General features: G+C 29.1%; 1 protein-coding gene and 1 long non-coding RNA gene across 5 annotated transcripts in view; one reads left to right on the top strand and one right to left on the bottom strand.

Annotated features, from left to right (window-relative positions):
• The first annotated feature begins 5303 nt into the window (after window positions 1-5303).
• LOC145242539 (uncharacterized) overlaps window positions 5304-12152 on the top strand; it is a 47652-nt gene continuing 40803 nt past the window's right edge. Inside the window, exon 1 of one of the 3 annotated variants that reach the window (XM_080105621.1) lies at window positions 5304-7186. The gene's annotated coding sequence lies outside the window, so the exon portion shown is untranslated. Of the gene's footprint in view, window positions 7455-12152 lie in introns of all 3 variants that reach the window. The other 2 variants (XM_080105622.1, XM_080105623.1) reach the window with 2 other exon arrangements.
• The window catches only part of LOC145242544 (uncharacterized), a 31898-nt gene continuing 27882 nt past the window's right edge, over window positions 8137-12152 (bottom strand). For both annotated transcript variants that reach the window (XR_013862762.1, XR_013862760.1), the window contains one exon: window positions 8137-9705. This is a non-coding gene — a long non-coding RNA (uncharacterized LOC145242544). The remainder of the gene's footprint in view (window positions 9706-12152) is intronic.

The following is a 12152-nucleotide window of genomic DNA, read 5'->3' as shown; positions in this document are numbered from 1 at the left end:
TCTGGAGTTGCACCCTTATTAACTAGATCCTATACTCATACACACACCATGATCTTTCCATTTCTAAATTCAAAAATAATAAATTCTCTTATCTCACATTCCACCAAATCTCATTGGCTGACAGCTGACAATTCGTTCATTGCAGAATCTAAATCTTATTGCAAAAATGAACGCTTCAGAATTTTTCACATATGGCGTCACTTATTAAATACTGTTTTCCGACGCATCGTCACATGCTGATAATCATTTATTTCATCTTTTTTTAATAAGTTACATAAATCTTTCTTCTTTTTTTTAAATTATGATTTGCTATTATTCTTTAGTTACACGAAATAAAAAAAAAAATGGATTAAGCGATTATTATAGCCGAGACCCGGCATTTTGACGAATCAGAAACTGACAGTTTAATTACTTTAAAAATCTCCTTGGAAGCCTTTAAACTGTTTATAACTAACTATTTGACTAAAATTTTTCTTTTTTTATGCTAAAAAATTTTTTTTAAAAATACAACGGATTAAGCGAATAGTATAACTGAGACCCGGATTTTGAAGAAAACTGACACAGTGACCTATATTGCTTGACTAGCATTTAGTTTTTCTTAACTTACTAAAATTCTTTCTTTAATTATGCGAAATAAAAAAATAAAACGGATTAAGCAATTAATATAGTCAAGACCCTGCATTTTAACAAACCAGGAACTGATAGTTTATTTACTGCAAAAATCTCCTTATGTATGTTTTGGAAGCCTTTAAACTGTCTATTCCTGAATATTTGACAAAAATTCATTTTTTTTGCGCTTAATAAAAGAAAAAAAAAAAAAAAATACAACGGATAAAGCGAATAATATAGCCGAGACATGGATTTTGCCAAAAACTTACGCAATGACCTATATTGCTTGGCTCTCATATTTATTTTTTTTTGTATGATTTACTAACATTCTTTATTTAGTTACGCTAAATAAAAAAAAATAAAACTCAATAATCGATTAATATAACCAGCACCAGGATTTGGACGAACCAAAAACTGACAGTTTATTACTTCAAAAATCTCCTTATGTATGCTTTGGAAGCCTTTAAACTGTCTATTTCTGACTATTTGACTGACATTCTTTCTTTTTACGCTAAATAAATAAAAAGATAAAATGGATTAAGCGAATAATATAGCCGAGACCCAGATTTTGCTGAGAACTTATACAGTGATCTATATTGCTTGATCTAACATTTAATCATAACCAGAAATTGACAGTTCATATACTTAAAAATCTACTTATGTTTGATTTTGAAGCCTTTAAAATGACTGTTCCTGACTATTTGCAAAGTGTGTGCATGTGTGTGTACATATGTTTGTGCATGTGCGTTTCTCTGTGAGTGTGTGTGTGTGTTCTGTGTTTTTTTGTGTGTGCGAGTGTGTATCTTTGGTCGTGTGTGTATGTGTGTTCATGCGAGTGTGTTTGTGTGTGTGTGCATGTCTGTGTGTGTGTATGTGTTCTGTGTTTTTTGTGTGCATGTGTTTCTTTTGTGTGTATGTCTTTGCATGTGTGTGCATGTGTGTGTGCACACAAGTGTGTGCGTGCACGTGTGTGCATGTGTCTGTGTGATACAAATCAATCTAATACTTGCGCGTCAACCAGACGCAACCAGGGCAACGTGTGGCTGGGCGGGTACAACTAGTATATTCTAATTAGTTTAATTACAACAACAACAACAACAACAACAACAACAACAACAAAAATAGAATTCTAAAAAAAAATAATAAAGTTTTAAAAGATTTAAATAGAATAAAAGTCCAATATTCCATGATATGAAGTTTTAAACATAGATTTTTAAGTATGGTTTTTCAATTAAAAAAAAAAAATATTTTCATATAATATAAAAAATGGCTGTTAAAAGATGTTTATTTCTAGGGGAGGGGGGTCAACTTGATTTTAGTGTCTAGTTTTCAAAAAATGTATGGAGGTCTCTAATTAATAAAATTAACATAAACTATAGCAAAAAAAAGAAAAAAAAAATGCAGCTTCCCTGATTCAATTAAAGCAACTAAGGCTTTCCAAGTGTTCTTGGCCTTCGTTTTTTGTTACTAACCAGAATGCCCCTTTTTGGGGAGCTGGTTTCCCCCCACATTAAAAATCGACCTATGTTTGACTCTGCCCTCATGGGAAAACAAATCAACAAAAAACAAAAAAAAAACAAAAAAAAAAAAATACACACAATTGCACGTAGTCACAAAATGATGACGTTGCTAGGTGAAAGTACAGAATAGTTAACAAAGAACCTTCCTCTTCATGTTAAGAATGGCTTTCTAAATAATAATGTTATTATTTAAGCACTGTAAGTAACTTTTATTAGGTGGATTTCTACAAGTAATTTGTTTTACTTTTTATTCTTAAGTCATTATCAAGACTTGCAAGATATGACCCTATTGTGTCGACCATTTTTGTTTATTCTCGCATAACGCTCGACACTACTTGTTTTTCAAACTGAATAAACGTTTGAAAATCTATTGTAAAACAAACCCAACATTCCTATTATAAAAAAGGGTACTTGTACAGTTTAATCAAGACATTAAAAAATGAAAATATCCAAAAAAAGGTTATGTTGTACGTATCCGTTATGGAACAAAGTTCTCCTAAAAAAAGATTTCACTCATTTCATCAAGTAGTTTTTTTTTTTTTACAGCGAAAAAACAATTTGTTATGATACCGAGCAAAAGGTTCGATTTTTAGGAAGAAGATTTTTAGTAATAAAGATGGGGAGGGAGTGTTCAGTGTCAGCGCTTTACGTGGAGTTATCTCCTCGTGGCGTGTTAAAAATTTCCACAATGGCTGACTTCAACACGTTCTCATAAAAATGTGTTTTTCCTCTGTAAAAAAAAAGTACTCGATCAAATTAAATGAAAAAGTTTTTCGGAGATCTTCAGTCCAAAACGGATACGTAGAATATAACCTTTTTTTTTTTTCTTCGATATTTTCATTTTTTAATGTCTTGATTGTACAAGTGCTAAAAAAGTTTTATTTGACTATTTGTAAATGTAAATTAGTAAATCAATTTTTCCAGTTTTGTGTATAATACAGGTTTTTTTTAACAAGTAAAAATTGTGTTGATGCAAGAAAATTAAAAGCCAGCGATTAAATCATTGGATTAAGTTTACATTTTCAAGACTTAAAACATAAATTGAATTTGGGTAAATAAAGCAACAGTAAACTTTTATTTAGACTTTTTTTTTTTTTTTTAGATTATTATACATAAATATTTATGATAAATAAGTATTAAATAAAACGTTATAATTATTTCTTTCGGTGCTTATACAAAATTTGAACCTAACCAAACCTACCCCCAACTAAAACTAAGACAGCTTGGCTCTATTTTAATATGAGCTTAGCCTGCACTTCACGTCCTACTTTTCCGTTGTTTCAAAGTGCCATTAAATTAATCACTTTTGCCATTTTTACCGGTGTCATGTTTTCGATGCTCTTTTTACCGGTGCCATTTTTACCGAGTACCCTAATATATATATATATATATATATATATATATATATATATATATATATATATATATATATATATATATATATATATATATATATATATAAACAAAAAGAAAACAGCTTTTTTACCAATGACTAACAACCACTTCTGCGAGACCTGACGAAGCTGTCGGATCGTAAACATGATCCAACATCGGAAACATATGTAGCCAAACTGATAAAACGGTAATAAAAAAATAAGGTAAAATCCATTGAAAGCGGTTGGTGGTTCTATGAGAAAATAAAGCTGTGTACGCATTATAAATGTTTCTTTTCTGTATCTTACGTTATACATTAGTACATTAGGGGTCATTTCGAGTTAAAAGTTTATTTACTGCACTCATCTGGACTGGAGAAAATCATGATTTAAATGTGTATGTCTCGTCTAAATAACTAACGATAATTCTCTGATATGGCCGACCAGACGGGTGATCAAAAAGTCAGATCGAGCGTACCGCGTACCGGAAACCGAAATGAGATCACATTTAAATCATGATTTTCTCCAGTCCAGATGAGTGCAGTAAATAAACTTTTAACTCGAAATGACCCCTAATGTACTAATGTATAACGTAAGATACAGAAAAGAAACATTTATAATGCGTACACAGCTTTATTTTAACCACCGACCGCTTTCAATGGATTTTACCAAAAATAAAACACAGCCTCTGCAATAGTATTGAGCACTCTCTTCAAGTTTTTATTAATTACCAGTTTTACCATATATATATATATATATATATATATATATATATATATATATATATATATATTTGATGAGGAGGTAGCAAGTTCTATGTTCACGTATCCGCCTAAAAAGAGTAGAATCTCATTTTTTTTAGAGATAGTGATGATTTACCTGTGCGCAAATATATATATATTGTTATTAATTTAATAAAATTAAATTATATATCTGTTTCCAATAATAACAAATACATTTAAAAGGGCGGAGTTTAAAGTTACCTACACACGTACTTTCATTTATTAATTCGACATATTTGATCTGTATTCTTCCCGGGATGTTGGGGGAAGAAGGAAGAGGGGGGGGGGGAATATTGTGTGTCAAAATGTCCGTGTGTCAAAATGTCCTGTGTCAGAACGTCCGTGTGTCAAAAACGGACAGTTAGCAATATTTTTGTCTGATGAGAAACGACATAAAAAAAAAGGTTACTTGCATAATTGATTATTTTACATTGGACGCTGCGGCTGCGCTCTGCTCTCCAATTGAAAGATGTTTTTCTTTTTTTCTTTTTTTGTAATAAATATAGATGGTTAAAGAATTTTCTTTCATTATTGGAAGGAAAATTCATATCAACTTTTGACGCTTCTACACTATTAGAACGAAAATTCGGAAATCGTAATCCTGAATTTCACATGAAAACCATATTTATCGTATTTTTTTTAGATGATTATACATTTAAAAAAATTAAGAAAATCGATAAGGTAAAACGATCGTAAGACACAGGAGAGTTCAAGCGAGGTAAATTCCCGTTTTGATTTAAACAAGATGGCAGCAATTTTCACCTGCTACCACGATTAATTTTTTTTTTTAAATAATTCAGTAATATTCAGTTAATTTCGACCGCATAATTTGGAAACTACCATTGTAACTTTTTAGAATAGACAAAAAAAAAAAAAAAAAAAAAATCAGTTGAAAAAACCATTGTTTTTTTGGTATTATTATACAAACACCGTGACAGCGTTAGAGTTAGGGTTAGGGTTAGGGGTAGGGTTAATTCGCTGTCACGGTGTTTGTATAGTTTTACCGTTTTTTTTAAATCTGAAAACTCCAATTATCGATTACAAAATCTCGTCCCAATAGTGTAAAAGCGCCCAACTTTTTCCAGCAATATCTGCAACAAAATCTCGGGTTTGTATTACTGTACACATAGATTCAAAAAAGTTGTCAAAAAACAAAAACAAATATATAACAAATAAATCTTATCAAAGGCAAGATAAGTTACTTTTCTACCAAACTGGATATATTTTTCGTGTTTTTATTCAATGTAACATGTTTATTCAGCTCGAAAAGCATACAGTGTTTACCGATGTAAAATTCAAAACGGCGCCCGGCCGCCCGACACTCTCTTTAACACGGTAAGTTCAGGAAAAGATGTTATAAATAATAAACTAGACAAAATACTGTTAGAAATTCGCTCATTATATGTTACCGTGACATAAGTTGACATATATTCGGTATTTTTTAAATAGTATTTTGTCTAGTTTATTATTTATAACATCTTTTCCCAAACTTACCATTAGAGCATGAAAATATAAAACAAATAGGTTAACCAATAAAATAAAATATATTTTTAAGAACTGTTTTATTTACAAAAAAAAAACAATAAAAAAACAAAACAAAAAAATAAAAAATAAAACAAAAACAAATCAATTAAATTTATACATTTTGGTACTTCTTGCACAATTTAACATTCCTGATATTTAGAAGGCGCCTGCGCCGACGGAACTCTTTTAAAATGAAAACAATTAATTTGGGATGCTAAACTGCAACTGAGTGACAATATTTTTAATGACAGGGATCTTAAAGATCCATTTTTTTACACATTTTTTTGTAGTGAATAATATCGTATTTTTTTATCTGCTTAAAAAAACAAAAAAATAAAAGACGCAGGAAATAAATTCGAAGAAACAGATAAATAATAAATATACATTCGCTTAAAAAAACAGAAAACAAAAAAAAAACCAAAATCAAAAAACAAACAAAACCCCAAAAAATCACACATTCCTGATTTGGGGAAAATACGTCTTTATAAGATGAGCAACACACCTCCCTCACATACCAGACGAAACCACTACAATTGGTTTTTAAATTTAAATAAAAAAAAGAAATAAAATAAAATATAATGCCCCCTTACATTTTTAAGATTGATAAATTATAATGTTTTCAAAACTAATTTATAAATTTAACTTCAGAAATTGTTTTGAATTTCGATATTTCTGAAAAGAAAAAATTCTGTTTTTTTTGGAAGAAAAAAAATATAACTCTAGTGGTTGGCGCAAAAAACTGCTAATTATTTTGCAGACGCCATTCACGATGTTTAGCAGAACGAAAAAAAAAAGTATTTAGAATTTCGAAACGAAAATAGTTTTAGACTGGAATTTAACACTTCTCTGTAGAAAGAAAGAAGAAAAATTGATAAGAAATATAATAATAATGACGTTATAATTACATGAATATTCCTTGATTTACAATTCAAAAAATAAATAAACAAAAAACGAACGTTTATTTTTTATGTAGAGACGACAAAGCAGCCGGTGTCAGGTCTGAAATGATACCCCATGACAAAAATGTCCGACCAAACAACCATACAACGAAAATGGAATTTTTTTTGACGAATAAAATGAATGATTCTTTTAATTTTTGCTGTTGTTTTTTACGCATAAAAAAAAGATGGCACCTTGGGATATTGTTTGACGGTGACAAGTCTATTGTTTTACGGGTAGCCATTGAATAAAAAAACAAGTCTGTGCTATTTTGTTGTATCCGTGTCCTCATTTTCCACACATACATTTTTGAATCTCTTTAGATCGAAAAAAACATTTTTTTAGCGAAGCAAAACACAAGTTCGTCTGTCTGTGAGTCACATTACCTCCCTTGCTCAAGTTGCCTGGTGGTTTTTTTACCTACCACTTACCAATCTAAGTAACGTATTTAATTTTTTATATATACATATGTACACATATATACACATATAGATATGTATGCACCCAAGCATACATATACACATATAGGTATATGTATATAATTGCACATTTTTTATATATCTATGCCGGCGACCCATATTGCGGAAGTTATCCATAAACACACAATCACACGTGCGTGTTTTTTTTTTTTTTTTTTTTTTTTTTTTTTTTTTTATAAAACAAATATATGCGTTTTTTTTTTTTTTGAAAATTTGACAGTCACACAGGTCTGTATTATTATAAGTATACATTTTTAAAACATTATATATATATATATATATATATATATATATATATATATATATATATATATATATATCGTCTTATATGTGTATGTGTATATGTGTGCGTAATGTATTATATACGTGTGTGTTATTAGTATGTGTGTAATATATATATGTGAGTGTATGTATGTATGTATGTATGTATGTATGTAATGTATGTATGTATGTATGTTCAATGAGCATTGCCTATTCGCGTCAATCACAGACGAGTAGATATTAGTAAGAGAGTTTCATTTTAATGGAGTTGTGTTTTTAATTAAAACTAATTCTGAAAGAAGACTGGAAAATCGCACACACATACACACACACATTTAATTTTATAATTTACATGTACGCAGTAAAATGAAATAATTGATTGTTAATGAAACATACAAATATCTTTATACAGTGTAAATATTGTGTGCATTATATGAATGATGTACGAATTGTATGCACATATACATATACATACACACACACACACACACACACACATATATATATATATATATATATATATATATATATATATATATACATACTATATATATATGTATGTGTACAGTGTACAAACACACGCACACACACACACACACACACACACACACACACATATATATATATATATATATATATATATATATATATATATATATATATATATATACTAACACACATACACACATACGTATGTTTGTATGTGCCGTTTCATATGTATTTTGTATTTTGCAATATGTATCTATTGTACTGTACTGTACTTTTGTAGCGAGCAATATATTTACTTCTGAATTCCTAAACTTAAAAATAAATTAGAATTTATTTCAATTGTATCGATGAAATCAATATATATATTAAAAAAAATCAAGGTTAATTTACTTATATCAAAAACTTATAATTTGATTATTCAGATGTCAAGTCGCAGGTAGGGGGTTGGAGAGGGAGGAGGGTGTCTATGGCACGTTCGTTCTTGGGAGAAGTGCGCGAAAAAATGCCATCATTCTTTCTCGGCCTCATCCGTCATCCGCCAATTTCCCCAACCCTATTCTCTCTCCTCAAATCTTCAGCCAGAGAAATTCTTTATTCGCTTTTTTTTTTTACTGATTTTTTTAAACATAAAAAGAGACGAAAATTGCGAAAAACGATCTTTTCTATGTTTTTTCTTTTTCTCTTACTTTTAATTCTCTAAATATTTAATAATAATAATAATAATAATAATAATAATTATAATAATAATAATAATAATAATAATAATAATAATAATACTGACCCAACGGGTCTAGTAATCTAATAAAACGATAAAAATTGAAAACGAGGTACGAAGAGGTGCGGAAAAGGGCAGGAAATACCACGATTATCGATATTATTTAACTGGAATTGCTTCTTTTTTTCTCTCGATTTTTTTTTTTGCTGAAAAAATATCCACTCGCACCTGCTTCCAGTGACGTCACATTGCCAAAGTACTTTATGTTTTCTCTTTGTAAAAATACGGAATTGCATCGATTTCAGCCCTCCTCCGACCGGACGATGACTTTTTTTTTTTTTTTTTAAATTTTTTTATCGATTAATTGATTAAAAGTAATTTTAGTTTTAATATTATGTAGTAATAATAATAATAATAATTCCTCGTTCTAGAGTGTGTAGTTAGTTTAAAATAATAAAAGTACATATTAAAAATAAATAATATATGTTAGTGTTAGTTAGTTGATATTTATTTATTTACCATTAATTTTGCTATATATACCTTGTGTTGGCCGGAGTTTTTTTTTTTTTTTTTTAATTTTTTAAAAAATTTTCATTTTCCTTTTTTTTTTTTTTTAAACATTATTTAACTAGGCTTTAAGAATGAAAATTAGAATACATAAAATTGAATTGCCATTATAAGCAAATGTTATCTACTTAATTACTAACATATTACTATATTTTTACATAGAACACGTATTTTCACGATTTCACGATCTATTGATCGTCATCATTTTTGGGGTGGGGTGGAGGTGGGGAATCTAACAAGACATACTCTAGTTACATCCCCTGTTTATGCTGTTAATTATTTAAGCATAACTTACAATTTGCATTCGAAAATTATTTTCATTAATAATTCAATTTTCTGCTTCATCATTTTTCACAATTTTTGGACATTGTACTAATTTCGACATGACAATTAAGCAGATCCCATTGGTTTTAATTGAAATTCCAAATTTCCATTTTCGTTCTAATCCTGAAAAAAAAAAAAAGTCAATTATTATTTTTAATATACGATTTTGACAGTTACATGGTTATTACCTTAACGGGTCACGCATATCTAGGTCTAATGTCACTCGAGGATAAGTATTAAAATTCCCTCGAAAATTAGTAACGATGATAGAATTTGATTATTTAAGAAGACGACTCAATAAGAATTTATTTATTTATTTATTTATTATAAGGCATCGTTTGGTCCTTAAATTAAATTAAACTAAATTAAATTAGACCATAACCAAATTATCATAAAATCTTAAATACTTTTTGTTACTGTTGCGTTGTTTTATTCTCTATTTTGTAAAGTAATGAAGATTACCTAAAAAAAAAAAAAAAAAAAAAAAAAAAATTAAACCAGTTTAATTGACTTCATATTCGACAGTGTAAATGCTTCTAAATTCCTTTCAAGTTTCAGGTAATTATTTTTTGTTGTTGTTGTTAACTAGTAATAATGTACTATTAATAACAAAATAAAAATAAAATGAAACGCATATGTTTACAAATAAACCGAAATGCATTCTGGCGGATTTATTTGTTTATTTTTAATTAGTTTTAAAATAGGATTTTAAAAATGTTCTATTCGATGCATTTTTTTATTTAAATAAATAATATTCAATTAATGATGAATAAACAAAATTAGTCGAAGTGTAATTATCAAAGTTACGTTGACACAGGGCCTCTGACCTGCGCACACGTACAGACACGCGCACACATACACACACAAACGCACACACACATGCACGCAAAAAAGTGGTCACGCAATTTTAATAATATAGTGATATAGAAATAAGGATTATCAAGAATATATATATATATATATATATATATATATATATATATATATATATATATATATATATATATATATATAAAGGGAAAAATAAAATTGTTTGACAGAGAATAAAATGATCGGGTATGAAAGGGTGAAATGTGGGGAAAGGTTGCATCGAAGTCACGTGAGCACATTACCATAAAACAAAACTGCACGAACGGGGGAAAAAATTGAACCTTTCTCGTTTATAAAATGTTCTTTCATTTTTAATGTTGTTGTTTCATGGGAGTCGGGTTAAACGTTTTTGCAACATCTATATTTGATATATTAATAGAGTTGATTAATGCGACCATTTTCGTGTGTTTAGATGGGTGTGTGTGTGTTTCTCTTTACTATTAATCAATTATTTAAAAGTGCAAATAAAATTACTAGGGCTGTGACCGAGTATATATCCGACACAGACACACTCAAATCAACCGACAACCAGATCAGTCTATATAAAAACATATAAGATATTAACGGATATATACTCAAGAGTCAAAACGATAAAAAGAATATGCTGTTGTTACAGCCCTAGTTATTACTTAAACCAATTAGCTAGAAAAAAGTGGAGTACCTGTTCTAATGCTACACTTACTCTATTCTGTTCTCAATTAGCGAAGGAAAAATCCTTCTAGAGTAAGGCAATTTTCATTTTTGTTCTAATCCTGAGTGTCTCTTTTGGGAGAACTGGAGTTTTCCTCACATTAAAAACTGACCTTGTATCTTCGCCCTCGTGGGGAGGCAAGTAAATAGAAATTATGACTACCCTCGTGAATTAAAAAAGGACTCCGTTCGAAATTCTGTGCAGATTTCTGAGTTCGGCAGAAAAATTCCTGAATTCGACAAGATACACCAGCAGGTTGGACGTTACATCGACCAAAACATTGTAAAACATAAAACTCAAGATGAGAACAGTAGTCCAAAGAATCCAAATAACACGAAAAAAAAAAATTTTTTTCACACAATTAAATCCATCAGAATGCATTTTGGTTTATTTGGAAACAAATCAGTCATTTTAATCTTTTGTTAGTAATTACTCTGCCAAGAAAAACAATTATTTCATGACAGTTCAAAATATGAAAGGAATTTGGATTTGGAAGCATTTAAACTGCCGAATATAACATCATTTAAACCCGCTTTAAATTTCTTAACAAAATCCATATCTATTAAAAGAATGAATGTTTTGGAAGCCATTCACATTTTAAAGCAACATTACTGTAACAACAGGTAGTCATACTTCCTATTTACTTGCCTTCCCCACTAGGGTGAAGATGCAAAATCAGTTTTTAACACGGGAGAAAAGTCCAATTCCCCCAAAAGAGACACTCAGGATTAGAACAAAAATAAAAATTGCCTTACTCTAGAAGGATTTTTCCTTCACTGATTGAGAACAAAATAGAGTAAGTGTAGCATTAGAACAGGTACTGCACTTTTTTCTAGTCAATTGGTTTAAGTAATAACTTAACGATTAAACGATGAAGTGATAGTGTTCAAAATACTATGTAAATAATAATAATAATAATAATAATAATAATAATAATAATAATAATAATAATAATAGAAAAAAATAATAGAAAAAAAAAAAAAATAATAATAATAATCATGACTGGAAA

Source organism: Euprymna scolopes, chromosome 21, assembly GCF_053919585.1.
Source record: "Euprymna scolopes isolate OS-2025 chromosome 21, ASM5391958v1, whole genome shotgun sequence".
Classification (NCBI taxonomy): domain Eukaryota; kingdom Metazoa; phylum Mollusca; class Cephalopoda; order Sepiida; family Sepiolidae; genus Euprymna; species Euprymna scolopes.
The sequence above is the reverse complement of the archived record's forward strand: the minus strand, read 5'-3'. Positions and strand labels throughout refer to the sequence as shown.